Source organism: Callorhinus ursinus, unplaced genomic scaffold (genome assembly GCF_003265705.2).
Source record: "Callorhinus ursinus isolate GAN/ISIS: 27379988/994484 unplaced genomic scaffold, GSC_fseal_2.0 scaffold1, whole genome shotgun sequence".
NCBI classification, from domain to species: domain Eukaryota; kingdom Metazoa; phylum Chordata; class Mammalia; order Carnivora; family Otariidae; genus Callorhinus; species Callorhinus ursinus.
The window spans coordinates 94,214,999-94,233,859 of NW_027397063.1; the positions used below are offsets into that span (position 1 = coordinate 94,214,999).

The 18,861-nt window shown below is 45.4% G+C and overlaps 1 long non-coding RNA gene across 1 annotated transcript; it reads right to left on the minus strand.

The window, feature by feature from the left end:
• Window positions 1-456: 456 nt before the first annotated feature.
• LOC141370404 (uncharacterized) lies at window positions 457-7,050 on the minus strand. Its single transcript, XR_012374426.1, has 3 exons — window positions 6,914-7,050; window positions 5,760-5,832; window positions 457-613 (listed from the first exon to the last, which is right to left on the minus strand). It is a non-coding gene; the product is annotated as an uncharacterized lncRNA (long non-coding RNA).
• Window positions 7,051-18,861: the final 11,811 nt, after the last annotated feature.

Consider the following 18,861-nt stretch of genomic DNA (forward strand, 5'->3'; position numbering starts at 1 on the left):
GGCATGGACATAAGCATCCAGGCGAGCTGCTCCAGCCAGCCCCCAGCCTGGTGAGCCATCCTAGGGGACATGAAGACACTGTCTCAGACATTCTGTCTCCAGCAGACGTCATGTGGAGCAGAGACCAGTCAATCCTGCTTGTCTTCTTGTGGACCTCAGAGCTGTGTTCAAAATAAAACACTCTTTTCTCCTTCTACATTTACTAGTGGTTTGTTACACGGCAATAGAAAATTGAAGCAAAGGTTTAAACAGAGTTTGAAAACCACTCCACCAAGCAAAATCAATGGTCTTACAGGGAACTCAGAGAGCTTACATCTCACAACTAGGGAGACAGTGGGGTATAGTGAACAGGACAAGAACTTTGGAGGAAGATGGTCTTGGGATTGAATCGTGACTTAACTTCTTTGCTTCTTCATTCCTTTTTCAAAAAAGATTTATTTATTTTAGAGAGAGGGAGTGAGCAGCGGGGAGAGGAGGAGAGACTCCATACTGAGTGTGGAGCCCAACTCGCGGAGCTTGATCTCGAGATCCTGAGATCACAACTGGCACTGAAACCCAGTTGGACACTTGACCACCTGGGCCACCCAGGCACCCAGCGCCTGCTTCTTCATTTCTAAAATGCAAATAACAATACATGTCTTAGAGACTTAAAATCGGTGTGTTAAGAGCTTGGCACATAATAAGAGCTCAAAAATTATAACTATTGCGTGGGCATCGGGGCCCTTCCAATGGGGGTTATAACAGGCTGCTGGCTTGGGAAGCCTACTTGGTGTGGCCAGTGCCCTGTCCCAGCCAGAGTCCATGAGAACTCACAGTGTACATGGCCGCAGAAGCTGGCGGGGTAACCCAGGCTCACCGGCAGACTCCCTTACATGTTAAGGCGTTACGTGGACACAGAACTTCAACACTGAATTGGTACTGAGGACACTTTTTCCTTTTCAGTTCCCCTTCGATCCTTCTGATAAAGTCAAAGCATAACTGCTACTATGGCTTTAACATCTAACACTTGCTGACCTACCTTCCTGCCTCTTTGCTTTCATTTTAGCAGAGAGAGCTTCATGAAACATCTAACCTTCGGTTCAGAGTATTTGGCAGGCTGCAGTGTCTAAGATAACATTGTTTGATATCACTGTTTAGTTTTCATTGTACTTAGCTTTGGGCCCATCACTAACTTCCTCCCCCCAACCCCCCCCCCACCTTGACGTAAAGATTTCCTTGGAGATAAGGAGAAAAGTAAATCCGTTTAAAACAGAGTGAGATAAGAAATGGTACAAGATGTGGCATGAAGGTCACAGACAGCGGACACAAAGGCCGCCGCATCGAATGTCCCCGCACTCTGTCTGTGGGCCCTACTTTGGGTTGTCACCGTCAAGAAAAGCTGACAAGCCCATCACGTGGGCGTGCTCTCCGCCTCCGAACCCCCTGCGGCCCATGCTCAACACAGCCCCGCGGAACCCAGAGGGCTCAGCCTGGGATGGCAGGAGGGGAATGCCAGCTTCGCAGTTCCCGGTGTGCAGGCGACGGCCTCTTGGTTTCCAAGCCCTGCTGAGAGCCACGCTGGCCCACGAGCCACGGCGGCTGCCCCGGGACTCCTGCCCGGGCGGTTCTGTGGGCTCAGCTCTCTCTGACCTTCCTGGTCTGCAGCTCTCGCCTCCCTAACGCGCTCAGCACTTTTCACCGTTCTGTGATAGTCTCAAAGGGCAAGGGGATGAGAGCTTTGCTGTAAATGTGCATCTTCTGCAGAAAAGGGCCGCGGAACACTTTAGGAAAAGGACAAAAGGGTCAAGGTGGTTTTGGAACAGAAGAGGGAAAGAGGGACTATAAAATTTGAATGAAGTGCCTGGAGAAAAGGAGCCGGAGAAGGGAGAAGGCTTTGTTCGGTATTTAGAGCTAAGAGGAGAGACGGGACAAGAACAGGGATGGAGACCTTTCAGGTAAGGGCTGCTTAAAAACGAGAAATGTTAATGTCACTCTAATCAAAGCCTCAAAATCCACCACCGTGTTGGTCTCCAAGCGAATGTGATCGTAGCATTTTTGTCACAGTGTTTCTCCATGGCTCCTTTGTCCTCCCAGGTACCTACTCTCTGGTATCTCCTTAGCCAGGCTCCAGGGATTGCAGGGTCTAAAACACTACTCTCCTGTCTCACTAGCCCTGATCCACTGACACACTGACCACAACATGGAATGTTACTGGGTCATTTATTTACTATCATTCTCTTCCTGTTAGATAGTTAACTCCACGAATGCAGGGACTGTGCTGTCACTTTGTATCCCCAGTTTTCCTGGCATGGAGGAGGCACCCAATAAATAAATTTTGGGAGAATGAACTCAACTAGTTAAAGTTTATGAAGCCCCTAATATATACAAGACAATACTAGGGATCAAAGGTGAGTCAGATATGAGTTTTGCCCTTGAGAAACTAATAATAATCACTATCAGTTCTAGAGGACTTCATCCATGCTAGACGCCTTATACATACAGTGTTATTTTATCTTTGATAACGAGGGGTGATATTTAATGTAAACATATTTAACAACAGGTATTGTAGACATGGACCTCTGTAAGTACCGTGAACTAGAACTCAGGGGTATTAAATAACCGTTGCAAAGGTCTGAGACCCAGGAAATGGCAGAGCCAGAATTTGAATGAAGGTGTGGCTGACTTCAGTGCACATTCTCCTAATCCCACTACAGGGGTTCCTATTGTCCTACTTGTAAATATGTATTGGGCACCTACTGTGTGCACAAAAACAACAACAACAACAACAAAATGATCTCCACCATCAGAGAGTTATGGGTCTCATGGGAAAGTTGAGGACTTTGGGTCCACATAGTCCCTGGCGTGGCCAGCCAGTCTCTTCTCCCTCCACCATTTTGCTTCTAGCAGGTGGTAGGGGCAAAGTCTGAACAAACAGAAAGAAAGGAGAAGGGCAGAGGGGGCGGGGGAGTGCTGGGCAAACAGGCAGCTCTGAGGACGTTTACAGAAGCCCAGAGAACAAGCAGAGAGAGGCTGGGTCCTTGGATAGCTGCTGTGTTCCATAGGGCCACCTCCCTGCTCACCTTTGCAGGTGACCTCCGCCCTGAAGTTGCCCAGCCTGGGGTGGCAGCGGGCAGAATTCTCCCTGAAGGTGCTCTCTCAGGCCCAGCAGCAAAATCTGAATTTCATCTCAGATGATGGCTGATACAAACAGTACCACCGCACTCCAGGGCAAACTGGGACCTGAGCGGCTGGCTGACTGTTGTTAATATTTAACAACAGGTATTGTGAGACATGGACCTGTGTAAGTACCATGAACTAGAACTCAAGAGGTATTAAATAACATTGCAGTGGTCTGGCGTCACATTTGCAAGTTCCTAGTTGCAGGATGGAGGACAGCCTCCTGACTCGTGTCCAACTTTCCTGGAGCCGCAAGGGCAGCAGGGACAGCAATGAACTTCTAAGGGGGCCAAACCCTGAGGGTTCAGGTTGGTGTTGTGGCAGCATCCGCCGTTAATTACTATCCTAATACGTCCTCCCAAGGCACTCCGTCCGCACTTCTGGGCGCATCTGTAACAACCCTGAGAATCATAGCTGTCAAACCCTTCCAGTATTAGCAGGGTTCGACTTCAGCTTCCGTGGGCTTGGCTATGGCACAGTCTTATCCTGGAGTTGCTTTTGAGAAAGTAATGATAGAATTAAACCTGTGCTTCTGTCCCCTCACAGATGTGGCACAAAACTACTCCGTAGCTTCTAGTTAACACAGGCCTGGAAATTCTAAATACCATCTGGGCAAGTAAGTAGTCAATGTCATATCTTCTGTATATGCTACAAAGAGGAGAATGTTACAGGAAGAGAATGAGGTTCAGGACAGTCAGTGAACCGGGCCATGGTCACATGGCTCCCGAGCGGCGGGACTGGGGTTCTAACCCAGGGAATTCTGATTCCAAAGCTCATTCCACAGTGCCCTGCTGCCCTGACTGACAAGTTGCCCCTATTTATTTATTTTTATATATTGTTTAATAGTTAAGCATTTTTGAAAAGATTATTTATTTGAGAGAGAGAGAGGGAAAGCATGGCCTGGGGGAGGGGCAGAGGGAGAGAGAAAACCCCTAAGCCAACTCCCCACTGAGTGCAGAGCCCCATGTGGGGCTGGATCCCAGGACCCTGAGATCATAATGACCTGAGCCAAAATGGAGAGTCAGCCTCCTAACTGACTAAGCCACCCAGGTGCCCCAAGTTGCCCCTATTTAATTTACTACGGAAGATAGTCCATAAAAGGAGAATACTCGGTTATTTTTTTATTTTTTTCATTTTTTAGAGAGTCAGAGAGCACTAGCAGCAGGAGGGGCAGAGGGAGGAGAAGCAGACTCCCTGCTGAGCAGGGAGCCCGAGGCGATGCGGGGCTTGAATCCATAACCCTGGGATCATGACCTGAGCAGAAGGCAGACGCTTAACTGACTGAGCCACCCAGGGGCCTCAGAACACTCGGTTATTAACCTCAAGGAGTAGAGACCAGATGAGATCACTAGGTGAACCAAGGTAAGATAGTTAAAAGGCAGTAATAAAAAGCACCGGTGAGAATGAAACAGATTTGAAATACTGCAGGCGTTCGGACAAAGGGAGAGATAGAGGCATGCGTGTCGGGAATACCAGGCTTCCCAAAGTTTAGAGAGTTGAAGGAGGCCAAGAAGGATGGATAAATTGTGGAGCAAGAGGAGCAAGGCAAGTTCTACACAAGAGAGAGCACACTTGCAGGGCTTGAAAGGGGAACCAGCCTGGGGCATTCAGGGGTCACAGGGGAAAACAACGAGGCTCTGTGGAGATGAATGGGGTGGAGGTCACGGGACAGCAGGCCATGAAAGACCTGGCTGAGGAGTGGACTAGACCTTGAGGCAGGGCAGAGCCATGGGAAAGGAAGGAATCAGTTGTTTGAAGAAGCAGGTCATTGGAGGAAGGTTTGGGAATGTTGAGTTTTTTTAAAGATGGAATTGGTCTCAGGCAGTTAATGGTCCAGGGATTTGACTCAGGAAAGACGAAGATCTAGAATGGCAATTTAGTAGCTATCCCATGGTTGCGGTTGGTCCACCTTCTTGACTAGCAGGCCCTATAATAACTTTCCGTCTCTAACTTTGAATGAGAACCGTATTCACGTACTGTTTCGTGACAAGCACACGTACTTGTGCACTGAGGATCAAGAGGATTGTCCTCTGGCCCTTAGGTCCAGGTCACTTTCTCTGGCCTCAGTTATTTCATCTGCAAAATGACAAGAGTTGGACCAGTCTCTGGGAGTCATCTGTGGTGACCATGAGCTCTTAATTTATGTCCTACTTTTCATAAAGCCATTCTGTCCCCCACCCCTCCTTTGTTTCTTGGAGATTTTCTTGGGATATGTGAGCAGTTTTCCTTTCTAGGGTCTTTGGTCAGAGGGAACATAAGCCATCTGACCTACTTTTTATGGGGCCTGACTTCCTGTTCTTGTGTGTTGGCCAAAGCCTCATGTCTCAAAGAGTGCAGTCCTCTTCAATTGCAGTGCGTGAGGACCCTAGTAGACCCAGTGTTCACAAATCACCTCTTGGAATACACACTGAAATATTTGTGGATAAAATGATAGCACATCTGGAAAGTGGGTAAGGTATAGATGAAACCAGATTGGCCAGAACCCGATCATTATTGAAGCCGGGGGGATGGTATGTGAGGTTTCATTAAGCCATCCTGGCTACCTCTGTAAATCTTTAAAATGTTTCCGTTAATGAAAAGTTAAGAAAAGGAAACACACGTACTTCTTTGTTTTGTGCTGCAGCATCCAGAAAGCCAAACTGTTGAGTATCCACAAAGCAGTATCCCAAAGCGATCCTGAGACGTGGGAAAACAGTGCAGTTGATACAACAAAATAATTTACTGTAGAGTCTCTCTGAGGACACTGGCCTCGGATGACTTGTTGACAAGAACATGTCCATTGACTGCGAGCTGTTATTTTCCTGCCTGCGGTAAGACTCTGCCTTCCACTTGTCTCTTCCTTCCCAGTCCTTTGTTTGTGAGTTAACTTTCTCCCACGGGCAGAGAACTTTGCTCTTTCAAGAACTGCAAAAAAAAAAAAAAAAAAAAAAAAAAGAACTGCAAAGAAAGGATGACAGAGCCCTCCAGAGCAGTGGTTTTCCATTTTTTTTTTTTTAAACCACAACTCAGGGTAAGAAATATACTTTTTATCATCACATACAAACACAACTGACGTGTAAGTTTCACAGGATAACACCCTCTACTCTGTGGGGTACGTTCTGGTATTTTCTGTTCTGTTCTATTCTAGTCTATTCTGTTCCAATATTTTAAAAGGCTGTTGTGATCCACTAAATTGATTTCAGGATCACTAACGGGTTGCAGCCTGCAGTTAAAAAATTTTTGGTTAATGAAACGATACATTGGGCAGGACACTTAACATTTAAAACATCTGGCCTGGGGTTGAAGTCACAGGCAGCTGGATCTCATTTGTATCTGACAGTGGAAAAGATCTCCACACTTTCTTTAAGTGGGTGGAAGGTCAGATCTATAATGCTAGCCAAGGATTGACGAAAGTATTAAATTTCAGGAGATGTGTTAATTGATGGGCCCATCAACAGGGAATAAGTCGTAGGCTTATGATGGGACTTTGGTTGAACTGGGCTCAGCCACATGCCATCTTGTACTTATAGGGTGGTAAAAATGGGAGTAGCCCCATTATTCACACTCCACTATGACTGTTGCTCAGCAGAAGCACCACGCAATGGCACGAAGCCACACATGTCCTTTGGAACCAGACAGACCTGAACCGAGACCCCATCAGCTCCTAATCATGTGACTCTAGACAGCACACTCACCCTCTCTGAATCTCAGCTTTTTTCTCATCAGGAGGGGGATAATAATACTATTGTATTAAATGAGATAAAATAGAGCATCTAACCAGAGTCAGAGAGATGAGGGCAGACCTCCAACAAATGTTGTTAACCTCTTCTACTAGCACAAGTGCTGTGGAAAGTTTCCTTCAAAGACTGCTCCATCTTGTGCCCTGTGTGATGGATCTGTCACCTCTGCTTTGCCCAGAGGTTTGCTGGAGGGGAAAAAAAGACAGAACACTCATGTAGAAACTGGTATGAAGTACCAGCTAGCCAAGAGAGAAGCCAGGCTGAGTGACCTAGGCACCATCATTCACTAGCTTTTAGGTCTCCAGTTCTTCAGGGAAATGCTATGTTCTTCTAAAACTCTTGGCTTGTGTTTCTTAAAGATATTTAGTTTCCTGGGCACCAACTCAGACCCATTGAATCATAATCATCCCAACCCAGTGCCTAGTAATTCACCAAGTCCTTTCAAATCCGCTTCTTAAATATCTCCCCAGGCCATCTCATTGTTTCCTCTTCGCTGCCCCACCTCTGCACCTGTCAACTGGATTCCTGGCTTCCGGTCTTGCTTGTTCTCCATCTGGTCTCTACTCTGCAGCCAGAGAGATGGTTTTACAATGCAAAAGTGATGCAGTGAATGCAGTGCAAAACATCCACTGATTTCTCTGTGCTTTTGGAACAAAGCCCAAACTCCTGACATGTTTGTTCCCAAGGCTCATCTTGACCTGGTCGACCTTTGCGTCTTCTCTTTTGCTCACCTGCCCCAGCCTCTGGACCACCAATTCAGGGACAGTGTCTCTTCTGCGATCGATGTTGGCTGATGCCCAGCACACGGCCTGGTGCAAACTAGGCACAGAATGCAAGAGCAGTTGATGAGCGCCAACTAAAACTTTTCCATAAAATTATGGCAAGTGACCTATTTTCTGGACAAAATAACTTCCACGTCCTCTGGCAAATGGTCTCTAAAGTCCCTGTTGTGTTGTCTCCTGGTTGGTTAGAGAATAAATCAAATGTACTATAATTTCCAACATTTTATATTTTTTTCTTTTTTTTTAAGATTTTATTTATTTAGGGATGCCTGGGTGGCTCAGTCGTTAAGCGTCTGCCTTCAGCTCAGGTCATGATCCCAGGGTCCTGGGATCAAGCCCCATATCGGGCCCCCTGCTCAGCGGGAAGCCTGCTTCTCCCTCTTCCTCTGCTTGTGTTCCCTCTCTCGCTGTGTCTCTCTCTGTCAAATAAATAAAATCTTTAAAAAAAAAGGTTTTATTTATTTATTTGTCCGAGAGAAAGAGAGAGCGAGAGTGAGCGCATAAGCAGGGGGAGAAGCAGGCAGAGGGAGAAGCAGGCTCCTGCTTAGCAGGAGCCTGATGCAGGACTCGATCCCAGGACACTGGGATCACGACCCGAGCCAAAGGCAGACGCTAATGAGCCACCCAGGCATCCCCAACATTTTATATTTTGGTATAAGAATAATTTCAAGGACTTTTTTTTTTGGATTCTGGAGAATAAATACAGTTTGGGTGCCTTTCCTATACTCGTCAAAATACTTTAAGTGATTGCTGGTAGTTTCTCATTGTTTCTAAAGCCTGGTCTTGCACAGACATAATGGCTGAAGATTTCCCTTAGTAGGGAGAATGTCATGCATTACCGTTTTCACTTCCATTTAACCAGATTAAGTATTTAAGTGCTTTGTGCTCTGATTAGAGGTGTCTGTATATGAAGTGCTCCTTGAACAAAAGTTATGGGTAGTCAAATGTAATTTAATTGACTAATGTTCCATATTAAGGCAAAACCACTTCACTTAAGTAATTAGCTTGAAGTGGTTACAGTAGCAGAGTTAACAGATTTACTTTTATTTCGTCGATGCTACTGGCATCAGCTAACAACAGAACTCTGGCAACACGCTGTTCCACAGAATATTCGGGTGCAGCAATCTAGGGTTCCAGGCCATGCTAGTACTGCCCAGCCACCTCCCTAAGAAGGCATCAAAGAGCCGTCATCACTGGATCAAGTTTTCCCCTATGGTTTGTTCAAAAGATTGAATAAGCATTCAAAATGAAGGAGCATCCTGGAGAGAATACGGGCAGTTTCCCTAAACATAGTGGTGCCCACTGGAACAATCATTCACAGAATTTTCTAAATAGTGATTCCCAAGTCACTATGGATTTAGGATGCCACGGAGTCATTGGGGTGGCAGTTACACGCGAGAGCAGCAAGCTTGGGGTTCAGGGTAGGCAAAGAAACAGTCAGTTATTAGTGAAACAGGTCACAGGAAACCTAATTTATAATGGCTTAAACAAAAGTTTTCCCCACATAACTAAATCTCCAGAAACAGAGGGTTTAGTGGGTCAAAGATGGCATGTGGGCACTCGGAGGCTTTTTCTTTCCAGTCTGCCATCCTGAGCAGGCTGGCTTTCTCCTCAGACTGGTCATTCTGCGGCCACACGCATCAGTATTCCACATAACAAAAAAGGGAGAGGAGGCAGGCAAGCCGCTATGTCTCCCTTTGTCAAGAGAACACAAGGCTTTTCCAACCGGGCTACCCAGCAGACATCTGCGTGGATCTCATTGACTGGAACTGGGTCACATGCCCCCCGGCCCTGGCTCCAGGGAGGCTGCGGCAGCGGGGAAGAGGACTTTTGCACGTGCCCTAAACTCAACCCTATCAGAAAAAAATTTCCCCTTTTACTCCCTCCTTTTAGTAAACAAATATTTTGTAATACTCCTTTATCCAGAGAGGCAATGAATAGATCACATAACTGGTCTAGATCCATAATTTTAGAAAAATGCCCTAAATGTGACATAAAAATAAGAAACAAGAGGAAAGTAATTTATAAGAAAATGTATGCATTTCAGTGTATAATTGCCTCTGTAGGACTCCATTAGAAGACATAATGTCACAGTCAGACATTTGCACCTATTTTTAAAGGAATAGTTGAGAAGAAAGAAAAACAGATCAGAAGATATTCCATACAAGAAGTACAGGAAGATGAAGGAGCCGAGGTTCAAATGCGCACTGGAATAAAAACCAATGTAAATATAAGTAGAAACAAACCAGACTTGTTTGCATAGGATAAAAGCAAGAAGAAAAAAACCCTTAATTGTCCAGGCAAATTACAGGCTGTGGAAATGGAGACAATGAAGACTATGATATCCTCTCAAGTGAGCTGAGCCTTATGGCTAAGTGCAGTGTCAAAAATAATTGTTATGACATGGGACAGGGAACTGGGGAAGGACCATAGGAAACCCATCTCCTGTCTTGAAGACTTAATGCATGTCACGATAAACACTTAGCCTTGAGGACCTAAAAACAACACAAAACAAACCAAAACAAACCCTTGGAGGCCCTGTGCTTCAATAAGCAATGAAACAGAAGGTGTTCTAGAAAAAAAAAATCATAATCAAGGAGGCTCTGGAGAAGGTTTTTGGTACTCATCTGGTAAGAAGATCAAAATAAAGCTGAAAAACAATAGGCAACCCCCAAATGAATAAATGTTATTATTCTCACACCATAGATTTCTTATCATTATGCTAAACCAAAAAAAAAATTGTAATATGGGATGACAAACATGAAATTATTTTGAAAACTTGTAAGAATGCATTTAATTCGGATTTCTGTGTTTCGTGCACCTCCCCTTATTTAATCATATTCAATTCTGTTAGCAGGGACTCAAACCCCCTCACACATAAGTCCATGTGACAGCTACAACGTTGGGGTGTGGCCTTGTCAACTCACACACAAGCAGTGAGGCCCAGCGGTGATGTCATTGTCTGTAATAGGGAATAGCTCCTGGTAAATTTCAAAACAGCACGAACATAACACAGCCTAGCACAATCTTTCCTCGATTTACGCAATTGCTGTACTTCTGGAAAATTTCAGCGTTGGTTAAAGCTATGAAACATGTATTTGTGTTTCCTTGTAAAATGGAGTTCGATCGGGAGGCGCAAACGATAGTTTTCTCACCTACCCGAATTTCCAGGGGGCATGAGAAGGATGTGCAGGGCCAGTCTTCGTGCCACACACCTCTGCCACGTGTTGCAGGGCCTCCTTCAGCACCCCTGGCCCCACTGTCTGGTGCCCCTCAATCACTGTGACATTTACAGCCCCTTCCACCCTTCCCCCCCCCCCCCCCCCCCCCCACATTTCCAAAGCCCCCTCTGGTGTGGTTAACCATCTTCCTGGAGAACTACTGGCTCAGGTGAATCACTCGTGGCCCACACTGGGTTGCACACAATGTCTGGGTGAACGAAATCAGGGCTCTGTAGGCGAAGGGCCAGGGGGACAGACACTGGGCAGGCAACTAGTCATGTCATATCTGCCACAGGGAGTGGAGAGGAAGCCGGAGCAGGTCCCCCCTAAAGCCCCTTTTCGTGGAAGAGGGGGAGCTGGGGGGATGCCCCGTCCATGAGGAAGTCGGAGGCGGGACGACGGGACCTGGGTAAAGGGTGAAATCTCAACCCCACCAGGGCCAGAGCCCCGCACAGCGAGAGGCTGTCCCTGGCCCTCACGCCTAGCTCGGGAGCAGACGGCGTCTCCAAATATGAAGTGGGTCCTGCTGAAGGCGGTGGGGGCTGAGGAAGGCTGAGATGCCCCTCAGGAGGCTTTGGCCGCACAGCAAACCCAGAGAAGGAACTTCTGCGCCTGCCCGGGCAGCACTGCTGCAAATCTGGCCACAGCGGTCAGGCCCCACCTACTTCCCCACTTGAAAGCCGACCTCTAATCTGAAAAAGCAGAACTACCAAAAATCCGCATCGGTTTCCTTACTTGGTCTGTGGGATTTTCACAAGGGACCCACATGGTTGCTGCTAGAATCTATCTCCTCTCCCAATACTGGACACAAAGAGACAGCCCCTCTCTATGGAGAAAAACCACCAGACATATTCAAAGATTTTTTTTTTTTTTTTTTTTTTTTTATGACAAGAGGTCCAACCTGAGAAATCAAAGCAAAAATGTTCCCTTCCAAAAGTATTATGTCAAGCCCAGGAGTAGGGAACCTTAAAGCATCTCTAATTTGTGTCCTCGGGGAGTTTAAGGGCATACCGCACCCAAGACACAGGAGCAGGTAGGCACCACAAAAGGGAGCGATGGGTGCAGAAAGACTATTTAAGACACAGTAGCTACATCTGGAAATGCATGGAGGCAGTGGACAGGGCTGGTACTAAATTAGGGCAAGAAGACCAAGGAGACATTTTCTCACAGTTGAATAGAGACAAAAATGACACAGAGAAGAGAGAGACCGTGATGCACAAATCCAGTAAAGCCAAATATGTAGAGACTTCCCACAATGAGAAAACAGATGCAGTGATTAAATCTGAGTGGGAAGTTACTGTCCTTTTCTTCATCACACTTTTTGCTTTGCTTTCACTTCCTTCATATGTTCGTGGAATGTGCCACTTATAAACCCAGAAAACCATAAGCTACAACAAGCGCACAATTCAGAAGAGAAAATCAGGGTAGAGGCCCTGTTTTCTTCCTCTTTCAGTAGAGAAAAGTCTTCTAGGCCTGGAAGGGATCTCGGGTGGACGGCTAGAAGTAAGTATGATTATCATTTTCAACTGAAGGTGAGCGTTAGCTGGAAGAGAGTATCATCTGTTTGTTTCCTCCAGCTTCCCGTCATATGTGGGGAAGGCCGAGCCAGATCTGCTGCCTGTGGTCTTCCTCGCAAGCAGGCTCAATCCATGTATGATCTCCCTCATCTCATTGATGGGGGTTCCCAGCAAGAGGGGAGCCAACCTTGTCATGTTGAATTCTGGGTTCCCCTTGCAGAACTGCAGCTAGGGTCTGGAGTCCGGGGCCGGGTGCTCGTGTGGCTGATGAGGGAAAGGTGGGAGGTGTTCTACCAGGATGAGACTGTGAATTTTGTGCAGTAGAAGCTCCAGACCTACTGTCCCGGGGGGAGCCCTGGCTTCAGCAGCTGGTCATCAGGTCTTCTGGCCACAAGACTGGGGCTCAGTGCAACTCTCACAGCTGAGAAAACAGCTTGAATCACTTGCTCTGCTAATGGCACATCAGGGAAGGAAAGAGTGTCTTACTGTAAGGACTTTCTAGTAGTTCACAGTTTTCTTTTAAGTGGATTTAATGGGACATTTAATTTTCTCATGGCTATCAATGAGAACAGCATTACACACTCAAGTACTGCCTAGCACTTCCCAAATGAGCATTTGCTCTATGGAAAGCTGCCCCTTAGAGGACGCGGAGGCATTGATATTTTTAAGTGAATGACATGGACTGTTCTTTTCATACGTGCATATGAATCCAACCAGTAACAATGTCAGTCTTTTTCTTCAACGTAAGCTTTTTAGGCATATCCTAACAGGGTTGAAAATACTGGCATGTTGCAAAGCCTAACAGTCTTTATGGTGCCCTCACCCTTAGTGATAATTACTCTGGGTATAGAGTTCTGCCCATCGACTGATGACTGGATATTCAAAATGTGGCACATACATAAAATGGAATATTAGTCGGTGGTAAAAAGAAATGAAGTACTTCTATATGCTACAATATTGGTTGAAACCTTTGAAAACACGCTACATGAAAGAAGCCAGTAACAAAGGACCACATAGTGTATGATGCCATTTATATGAGATGTCAGAATAGGCAAATCTATAAAGACAGAAAGGAGGCTGCATAGGGATGAAGGCAGCATGAGGAGACTGGGGAGTTATGGCTAAGGGTGTGGGTTCTCTTCTCAGGCTAATGAAGTGTTCTAAAACTGATTGTGGTGATGGGTGCCTAACTCTGCCAATACATTAAAACCCATTGAATTGTACCTTCGGAATGTTTGAATTGTGTGGTATATGAATTGTATCTCAATAAAGCTTAAAAAAAAAAAAAGACAACCACAGACAGTCCCTCTTTTCTGGGCATGTGCTTATACTTAGGGCCTGGCTTTTATCTCCTCTCTACGGCTCTCAGATTCCTGGCTTCATGCTTCTGTCTTTGATGCTTCACCCTTGTTGCCCTGCTTGGAATCTCCTTTTTGTTGTTGTTGTTGTTGTTAAATTGAACCCAGCTTTTCATTTGGCTCCCAGCTCTGCTTGCTCTCTTAATTTTGGCAAATCTGCTGACCTTGGGTGAGAAACCCCACTTCCTTCTCCAGCCCCGCGGAACCTCATCAGCAGGCTGCCCATGACCTTGCATAACAGATGGGGAATTCAACAGAGATGGACCCGCACCCCTCTTCCTCAGTGGCTTTTCCTTGCACAGCAAAAGGAGCTGGGTTATTTCTTATCACTGCCACTACCTTCTGTGAGCACTGTGCTTTCTAAAGTAGCTGCCCACTCGCCATTGTTCTTTCCCATTCACAGTTGTACTCACTACTGTTCAGCTGTCCTGTGAAGTGGCTACAGTATTAACATCCTTGTTGTACAGAGGAGATTGAGCCCAAAGAGGTGAACTGCCTTGCTCCAAGTCACATATTGGATCACACAACTCAGATCTTCTGATTCTAGCTCCAGTCTTCTTTCCATCGATTCAGACTCCCCAACCTGAAATCCCACTCTAGGATGAAAGCTTTCACTCCAAATCCATTGGTTTCTTTGATCTCTGCCCTTCCATTGTGTTTGCTGAGCAACTACTATGTGTTAGATGCTAAGTGCTAGAGATACACTTGAGAAAAAGACAAGGCCCCAACCCACAGACTATCAGACAAGGTGGACCTGCCTACCCTCCTTATCTTTGCTCAAATAGTATCTCCACTGTGCCCAGGGCTCATACCCTCCATCCTGCACTAATGCCCACACCATCTGGTATGACTTCCTTGTCCTCTCCACCAGGTCAATGACTACCTAACCTCGAAGACACCCCCCCCCAGGATAACACACTTTCCTGATAATACATAACCTCTCGGGAACTTTTTCTGCTTTCCTTTGGTGTTACATATAGGTTTTAAATAGAGGCAACCATGACCTGAGTGTCCCTCCCCACAGAGAGGAAAACAAATTATCCTCTGAGCCCAAAGGGGCTCAGAGCAGAGGTGTACAAGTGACCTTAAAGATACAGAGTGGCTCCCAGGTAGCCCAACTGCTGAAAACTTGATCAAATGCACTAAATTATCTAAAGAAAGAGAGCATTAGTAAGAGGCAGTTGGTTAGTTATGGAAACTAGAGAAAGGATAATCCCTGAAACAAATGTTGCTGATGCCTATCAAACACCATTCTGGAAAAGGAGTGCCCTGCCAGTGTGTGGTACAGGAATAACTGTGTAGACATGGTCTAATGGGCCACCCAAATTTGCTGGGACCAAGCCCTTGACTCATGCGCCTCCTGCCCTAGCTCTGAGGCCATGTTGCCAGAGAACCACCAGCAAACCTGGCCTCCCTGGCCTCTGAAGAAGAAGGGACTACTTGAGATGGCATGAACATCTGGCCCACCTAACAGTTCTAGTTCTCAGTGGAAATTAACAAATGAGCACGTGGCTTTGTCCATCAGCCTCCCGTGGCCATGAATCTGTCTTCCGGCCAATCTGGGACCCTCCCAAGGCTGAGTATCTGACCCACCAAGGCCTAGGGCAAGTTCCCGGACCACTGTAAATAGCCAGGGAAAATGGCCAAGTGCAGCTGAGTGAGTGACAAACCCACTTTCTTCAAACCCCTCAACCTAACAACAAATGCTGGTTTGTTGACCCATTCCCCTGGGAAGAAGGCTTGGAGAAAAAAAATCAAGCTTTGCCCTTGCTCTCCAAAGGCCTAAGCACCTCTGTGATTTTAGTTGCTAACGATGTTGCCATTGTTTCAGTAAAACCAAAGGATTGAGGCTATGACACTTGAAAGGGCGAACCTGGGAAAGACAATCATTTGAACAAACCTGCATTTTCAGATATATTTAGTCATGACCATATTTGGTGGGCAATGTCTTTACTTGTCATTATTTGATGTGATTTTCTTTTTTTTTCAAAAATTTTAAAAGATTTTATTTATTTATTTGAGAGACAGAGAATGAGAGACAGAGAGCATGAGAGGGAGGAGGGTCAGAGGGAGAAGCAGACTCCAGGATGCAGGACTCCATCCCAGGACTCCAGGATCATGATCTGAGCCGAAGGCAGTCGCTTAACCAACTGAGCCACCCAGGTGCCCCTTGATGTGATTTTCAAAAACTTACCTCCCTGCATCCATTTTAAAGCTCCAACTTCTAGAACTTCAACAAGAGGCCACCTGCAGAGATGGACTGTCTCAGCAGAAGTCCCTGTTTTGCTGCCAGAGGGCTTACTTACACAGGGGTAGGATAAAGCTGTTTTGTTTTTAAATGGGGGCTTTTATGCTCCGTTAGCTACATTTTATTACTTATTTGACCTTGTATGTTTCGTACACGTTCATTTAAACTGTGAAACCTAAATTACTCGAAGGAAAAATACCTATTTCAGTCCACGGTCACCTTGAACAATAAATTGGCCTTTTGATGACAGAGCTCTGTGCAGATGCAGAAAGGCATACTGTTGTGGCTGAGAGCTAATGATAAATAATGAGTTACTTACATTAAGGTCTCTTCCAATTAAAGAAAGAAGAATCACATTTGGTAACACAATCATACAAGGGGCATCTACGTTTTCAGGCACAGACAAAATTGGAAAGAACTGTGAAGATTAAAGGAAACCTGAGAATTTTCTATACTTTATCCTGTGTTCTAGGAGGAAAACAATGGTATCAGGTTGAAGTAAATTAGCTTAATTCTGTTGTCTGGAATGTGTTCACTGGTAGACTCTTTTTTCCATTTGTTGACTAATTGAATATAGATCCCATTAAAAGGCATTGGATTCATTTTTCTTTTGAATGAAAGGAGCTCAATTTCCTACCAGAGCTGGCCTGCTGAGAATATCTAAAACACAGCTCAACGTTCTCGAAATCTGCCATTGAAACCCCAAGGAATGTCAAGTCTCATGTGACAAATGAGGGCATACACCCACACACACCCACACACACAATAAGTTACGTTCAAAAATATTTATATTATGAAATAAATTGTTAGGTCCTTGCAATTATCTTATTGTGAATTAGAAACGCTCTGAACAGAAAGTCTAATTTCAGAGTTTCCTTTTTCCCTCCTAACAAGTGTCTTATGTTTATGAAGAACATGCTAAGGATAATAAACAGTTTAAGGGATGATTGTTAGATTTCAAACAGCTGGAGATTTCGGCAAAAAAAGTAAAAAGCAGATTGTAACAAACAAGCTGAAAAGTTAGGATTTTCATTGGGAGTATATTATCCTAGTATAAACATTGGTAAACTTGAATTTTAATCTGAAATCAAACCTTCAGGGATTACACTATCACTTGCCACTCCATGCCATTTAATCTTTTCTTTTTATATAATATTTATGTCTTAGTAAAAGAAAAACATTGATATAGTTCCTCTATTCTCCCATGAAGGCTAAATGTATGTCTTCTTTTTAAACATCTGTCACAAAAAGGCCTGAGTCAGACACACAATTATCGAAGCCTCTTTCCCATGTAAAGTGCTCCTGGCTCCCCTTCAATCAAACAAATTAAAGAGTTTCTACTCCACACTGCTTGCTGGGATCTCATGTGGTCCCACAGTTCTATTCTTTGCTTTGCTTCTGGCTGAGTCGTCCAAATTAGCATACTTGGGATGAAGAATGTCTTGGTGTCATATACGGCAACTAGGTAGAGTCATGGAATTCAGCTGGGCAGGATAATACACCAGTCTGAAATGTTTGCCCCACTGTCCTGGCTCTCATCTATGGGGGAAGCCAGGCCTTTTCACCTGAGGGTTGAGTGACAATCCAAAGTACTTCTGGTCCCAATCCAAAGTAATTCTCTGCAACCTCCTGACACCTATGCCCATGTCCCATACCTTTGTTTTGAACTCTTGCGTCTTCAGAGTTTTCCCAGCCAGAACCTTCACTTCTATCAGTTCCTGGCCTTCTGAGTTTCGTTTCTCTGAAGTCTTTGCTACCCTTTATTGCAACCTTCACAAATAAGATCTTGGGAATCGTGCTGTATGTTAAGATGGGAAGAAGAAAGAGTAGCCCCTTTGGGCTCAGAGGACTGGCAGTTGTATCTTTCCTTCCTCTCTCCTCCCTAAAAAATTTCTGGAGGATGAGAGGGTTTGGTGGGGGGGTAGAAATTCTGAAAAAGTGAAGATATTATGAAAGCTAGTGAGGCTTTTTTGGTGAACCCTTTGGAGTCTTTTTGGCAGAGGACCAAGAGAGCTGGTTATTGCATGGGGAGTTTTGGGGTGGCATCTCTGATTGGTGGCTCAGATGGGAAGGAGGCAAGAAGAGGCTCCTTAGGTCCTGGGCTCCAGGAAAAAAGAGAACCTCCTGGTTTCCTTCGTAATGGTCTCACCCTCTTCCTGAGCCTACAGGAAGGGCAAGGACCCTAGGAAAAGCCAGGCCCTGGGTCTTCCCGTAGGTTTTATTTTTCAGGATCCTGCACTACATGTAGTGCTGGAGAGAAAGAAATCCTAAGCCATGTAAGGGCGGAAAAAGTTTTCCCTGACCCTGTTGGGGGGTTCCTGGCTGGGTCTGAAAATTAAACTGACACAGGCAGATTAACAGGAGAAAAGCATACACATTTATTTAATATAAGTTTTAGGGGATACAGGAGCCTTCATAAGGAAACGAAGATTCGAAGAAACCATTAGACCTGAGTATTTTTATGCTAGGTTTGATGAAAAACGAACAGTCATAGAAAAATATAATAAGCTAGGAGTATGAGGTAATCGTAATGAACTTGAGGAAACTTGGCAAGGCCTGTTTGTGAGGATTCTTCTCAGTGTTTCCTTGTCTTTGGAGATAAGGATGCTCCTTTCCTCCCCCTCTCGTGTGAGGGTTTTATGACGCAAGGGAAGAAGGGCAACAGGGGTAAGGTGTGGGGGGAGGAGGGGTGGGGTGTCAGAGTGGTCTTCCTGCTTCTGCCATTTTCTCAAACCCCTTCAGCTTAAAATATTTAATATGCCAAGGTGCTATATTTTGGGGTAGCATGTTCTGGACCCCAGCAGCAGTAATGGCTTACATTGCCCAGCAGTCTGCAGAATTATCCATCTGTTCTCACTTA